A 5,671-nucleotide genomic window follows, 5' to 3' on the forward strand; every position below is an offset into this window, starting at 1 on the left:
AATACCCAACACCGGGCTAACCCATCCCCCTTCCCCCCTCCCCTCTAGAACCCTGTTTGTTTCTCAGAGTTCATAGTCTCTCATGGGTCATCTCTCCCTCCAATCCCCACCCCCCTCATGTTTTCCTTCCTTCTCCTAATGTCCTCCATGCTATTCCTTATGTTCCACAAATAAGTGAAACCATATGATAACTGACTTTCTCTGCTTGACTTATTTCACATGGAGGACATTAGGAGAAGGAAGGGAAACATGAGGGGGGTGGAGATTGGAGGGAGAGATGAACCATGAGAGACTATGAACTCTGAGAAACAAACAGGGTTCTAGAGGGGAGGGGGGAAGGGGGATGGGTTAGCCCGGTGTTGGGTATTAAGGAGGGCCATCCATGTTGATGTAAAAGTTGGGTATTCATCCTTCCTGATGGCTGAGTAATATTCCATTGTATATATGGACCACATCTTCTCTATCCATTCATCTGTTGAAGGGCATCTCGGCTCTTTCCACAGTTTGGCTATTGCGGACATTGCTGCTATGAACATTGGGGAAGCACGGCATTCTGTGTGACTGACTAGGGGTGTGTAGTTGGCCTTCTCTGGTTGGTCCTAAATTGGAAGCTGTCAATTATTAATCCAACCCTGGCCGCTCGGGGCTGATTGCTACAAGGGTGGCTGTTTGGCTTTCTGGGCAGGTTGATATACGGTCTGGCCACTGTCCATGTGTACGTTCGGTCTCTCAGGGGTATCCTGGTTGAGATCCTGGAACTGAAAAGGACGTGAGGTTAAAAACGAAGGAAATCTGAATGCAAGTATGGACTTCAGTTAATAATGGAGCAACAGTGGTTCATTCACTATAACACACGTGCCACACTCAGTCAGAGGTTAATAACTGAGGAAACCAGGTGTGGGTATAAGGGAACTCTCTGGACGATCTCCTCCAGCTTTCTGCGAATCCAAAGCTGGTGTGAAAAGTAAAGTCTATTTCTAAAATCACCACCACCTTGCAGAAACGTTGACCCTGCACTTTCTCTCACCCTCCACACCTAATCCTTGGGCACATCCTTCGTCAGAATTTGACCACAGCCCCCGCTCCTGTCACCTGAGCCCTGACTTCCTCATCTGTCACCTGGAAGTCTTCACTAGCACCCTACAGGGGCCCACCTGTCTCCACTCCTGCCTCTACGGTACTTTTCCACAGAGCTGCACACTGTGCAGCAGGATCCAGCCTCTAGAACCTCTCTGCGTCACCACCCGCCAAACTTCTCCTTGCGCATCTGCTCTCACAGTGGCCTTGGGGCTGTTTCTCAAGAGCGCCCACGCCGCTCACACCTTGGGCCCTCCACTCCCTCTTCCTGGACACTGCTTTGCTTCCTCACGTCATTTGAGTCCCAGAGAGACACTTGCTCAACCCCTCGCTTTATTTTCCTTCCTAAAGCTTAGCACTTTCTGACATTACCATATACATGGTAATATTTCTTTGCATCTTGTTCACCGCCTGCATTATAAATGTAAGTGTCTGTGAACTCAAGAACAACTTTCTCTGTTTTGTCACCGCTGTACCCTGAGTGCTGCCCTCAAGAACTTCGTAGGCAAGCAACAGTTGTTAAATGAACGAATACATTACGGGGATGTATTGAGGGTCAGATGTAATGAGGCAGAGGGCTCTTCTTTCCTAAAGTCTCCCGATTTGGGTTCCATCAAATTAAAACTCCTCTTGCAGAGATCAAGTTCTTTGTTTACTTCCTATACATAAAATACATTTTATTTAGTGTGGGTCCGTTAAACGTGGCTTCAGAAACTCCACCTGAGGTGGGAGTTCAGTCAGATTCCTTGCGTAATCTGTCAGCATAGGCATGTGGCATGTCACCATGTCCGTGGCTTAAGTTTCTAGATGTCACAATTCCTGGAAGCTTTTGCAGATATTCACTCAACCGGTGTTTACTGACTGAAACACTATGCCAGAAACCATGGGCCAAAAATAACATGAACTAATTCCTGCACTGAAAGAGATCACAGTCGGTAGGAAAGATAATGTACCCAGAGCATGAAAACACAGGGAAGAAAACTGGGGGTCTTCTAACCACCCTGCACAAAATGCCAGGGAGACCACAAACAGTGGGACAGTAACTACACAGTGCTGTGGGAAACACCTGATCTTTTCCATACAGCTTTTGGGATAGGAGTCCTTGCTGCTGGCCATCAGGAGACGGGTCTCCGTGGTTTTGTCATGCACCATTACTTTTGGGACTAGGCCGTTCTATTTGGAGACTCTCTGTTCCCTTGGATCCATTAACTGCACTAACTGCTTTTCCTACTCCCTCCGACTACAACTTCTGTCTTATAAAACTTATTCTTTTCTTTTAGTCCTCCTGCCTTCTTATTTGAGAAATACCTATTTTGCATGCAGCTCATACACTGGGATCACTGAACAAAGGTTTAAATCCTGGCTCGGTCACATTTTGTTCCTGCTCTCCCCAGACACACACTCATGAGAGCCAAGAGAGACACTTCTCTCACGTTCCTACTATGGAGACAGGCAGGAAGCAGCACATAGTTGACAAATCTTCACTCTCTAGCTTGCTGGAGTCACTGGGTACCACCCCTCAGGGCCCTCACTCCCTCCATCTTCCTCTACAGCTCCCTCGCCCCCCACAACCAACACATTCCACTTTTAAAGTCTGCCAACCCCATGTGTGCATTCCCTACGTGTAGACAAGAGAAAGAATCTACTCTGAGAGCTTTAACAGAAACCCTCAGTCCTGGAAGTCTGTCTCTAACGCTTCTTTAAAACCTCAGTTCCCATTTCTAACCACCTAGAAAGCTCACCATCTTCTCAAATTCAATCAACTAAAAGATAAACTCATCTTATGCATGAAATTTTTTTAAGATTTTGCCTTTTCCATTTCATGAATACTTATCACTGTTATCCAGTACTCAGAAAGACTGTTTGACAGGTCTCCCTCTTCCGCCAACCATATTCATCAAGTCCCAGACCTGCTAAAGCTTTGGCCACGGTGAAGCTCCATGGGCCCATGGGAAGGTAGGAAGACTTCCAGGTGAGCCATGATGAGGTCGGGGCTAAGATGGTAGCAGAAGCACAGTGGACCCATGCTCAAACACCGACCCTATGTAAGTCGGCAATTTGCTCTTTCCAGAGACTGCATCCTAAAAGCACAGATCTCCCTTATTTAGTAAGCATAAATCCAGATTTTGTTTTACATGTGAAGCACTTTTAAAAGTTTGATTTGATATGCATTGTTTTCCTAGGTAATATATGGACAGAGCATAAAAATCAAAGGTTCAGAAAACTGTGTAGTGTTAAGTTTCTCCCACCAGCCTGTTGTCCAACCTCCTAGTTCCCTTCCTCAGGGACAACCACTGCTCTGTGTATCCTAAGCACACAGGTATGCTATTCTTTCTCTTGGGTTTTTAACACAACTGGAAATATTATACCTTAGTGCTTGGGTATGTGTGTGTGTAAGATACCACATCTCTCTCTACACACACACACTTGCACACACATACATAGATTTTGGAGCTCATCCACTATCACTACGTTTATAGCTATTTCATTTTAAACAGCTACATACCCTTCCATTAAAGGGACTACATTTGTCAACAATTTCTTTAACTTGCACCAATTCCTGAACATAGTTGATTCCAGTCTTTTGCTAATACCAGCAAATCTATACAGATTCTACTTAGTTATGTATCATTTTACATACATACAAGCATTTCTGTTGAATGAATTCCCATAAGTAGAATCACTTGATAAAATGATAAATACTTCCAAATTGCTCTGCATTGAGAATTTATTAGTTTATCCTCTCACTAGCTAGGTATGAGGCCTGCTTCTCTAACTCTTCTCCAACTACACTTTGTTATCAAGTATTTGAGTCTTTGCTGATTTCCAAGTGGAAAATGTATCTCTTTGCATTTATCTTGTGAAGAGTGAGACTAAGTATTGTATGCGATTGAAAGTCATTTGTATTTCTTTTGAAGTGATCTTTATCTTACATTATATTATTGATTTTTAAAAATAGATTATAGGAGGTGTTTATGCCATAAAAGAATTAGACCTATTTATGAAAAACATATTACAAATATTTTGTCTTCTGTGTAATTTGGATTTTGACTTTGTGGGGTTTTATGTGTGTGTGTTGCCATACAGAAATTTCTGCTCTTTCTAGAGTCAAAGTTATTAGCTTTTTACAGCCAATTCATCTATATTAAAATAAAAGATGACATTTTCACTAGAATCCTGTGTTATAAATAGATTGTGTTAGAGAAAACTGACATCTTTATGATGCTTTGTCTTCCTACCTAATGGTCTTTTTATATGCCCCAATAGTGTTTGATTTTTTACAAAATACAGAACTTTAGTATTTAACTTTTTCTTAGGTATTTTACTTTTTAACTTGCTGTTGCCAATAGTCTTTTCTTCTACTGCATTTCCTAATTGAGTGTTACTTATACGTAGGAAGGCTATTCATTCTATCACATCAATTTTGTAACCATTCACCCTATAGAACTAGCTTGTTTCCAATAGCCAATGAATTGATTTGCTTTTATTTACTCATCCTTTACCATATTTACACTTCTTAAAGTATTTTTTAAAGATTTTATTTATTTGTCAGAGAGAGAGACAGACAGAGCACAAGCAGAGGGAGTGGCAGGCAGAGGGAGAAGCAGACTCCCCATTGAGCAAGGAGCCTGATGTGCGACTTGATCCAAGGACCCTGGGATCATGACCTGAGCCGAAGGCAGATGCTTAACCAACTGAGCCACCCAGGCATCCCCATATTTACACTTATTATTTCTCTCATCTGACTTTCTTAAACTAACCAAGATTTTTTTTTGTTTGTGTCCTACAATATGGTCTGTTAATTCCAATATTTTACGGGTGCGTGAAAATAACGTGAAGGTATGATAACTTAATTCTATGCAAAGCCAGTATACCTATTACTTTCATTATTTATATATTCCATGGACAAACACTTCTCCTTCCCTTGCTATGTCATGAACTGAGATGCAGGAATTAAAATCTTCAATACCTAATAGGTCTCTATTTCCTCTTGTGTTTCCTGTAATTTTTGCTTTAACTATGCTGCTACAACGTTATTGGATTCATAGGTGTCCATAATGGTGAGATCACCAAAATGGATTGTACCCTTTACCGTTTTCTTCACATCTGCCTGACAGGTCTTTGCTCATTCTTTAATTTTCAATTTTTAGGAGTTATTTTATTTTAGGTCTATCTCTTGAAATTTGGAAATATTATTAAATTTTGCTTTATGATTCAAATGTTGATTTTTTCTTTCAATGAGGAGTTAATCAACTTCCTTTTACTTATATGACATATATGTTTAGTTTTTATCTGACATATTATCTTTTCTGTTATATTTTTATAATATTTTCTTATATTATCTATAATGTATTGTATGTGTGTGTATTATCTGATAATTTAGAAAGTTCATGTTTTTGTTTTGATGATTACCCTTATAATTACTACTTTATGCAATATATTTGACTCCCTATAAAGCAGCTATGAAAGATGAAACCAGAATATGCCCACGGCCTTTCCTTACTGCTACCCACCCATTTTAGCTAGTTATATATTTTCGGTAGTATCTCCCCATATGTATGTATGTTTGTTTGTTTGTTTATTTATTTATTTA

This window comes from Leptonychotes weddellii, chromosome 7 (assembly GCF_054177405.1).
Source record: "Leptonychotes weddellii isolate Sample4059 chromosome 7, ASM5417740v2, whole genome shotgun sequence".
NCBI classification, from domain to species: Eukaryota; Metazoa; Chordata; class Mammalia; order Carnivora; family Phocidae; genus Leptonychotes; species Leptonychotes weddellii.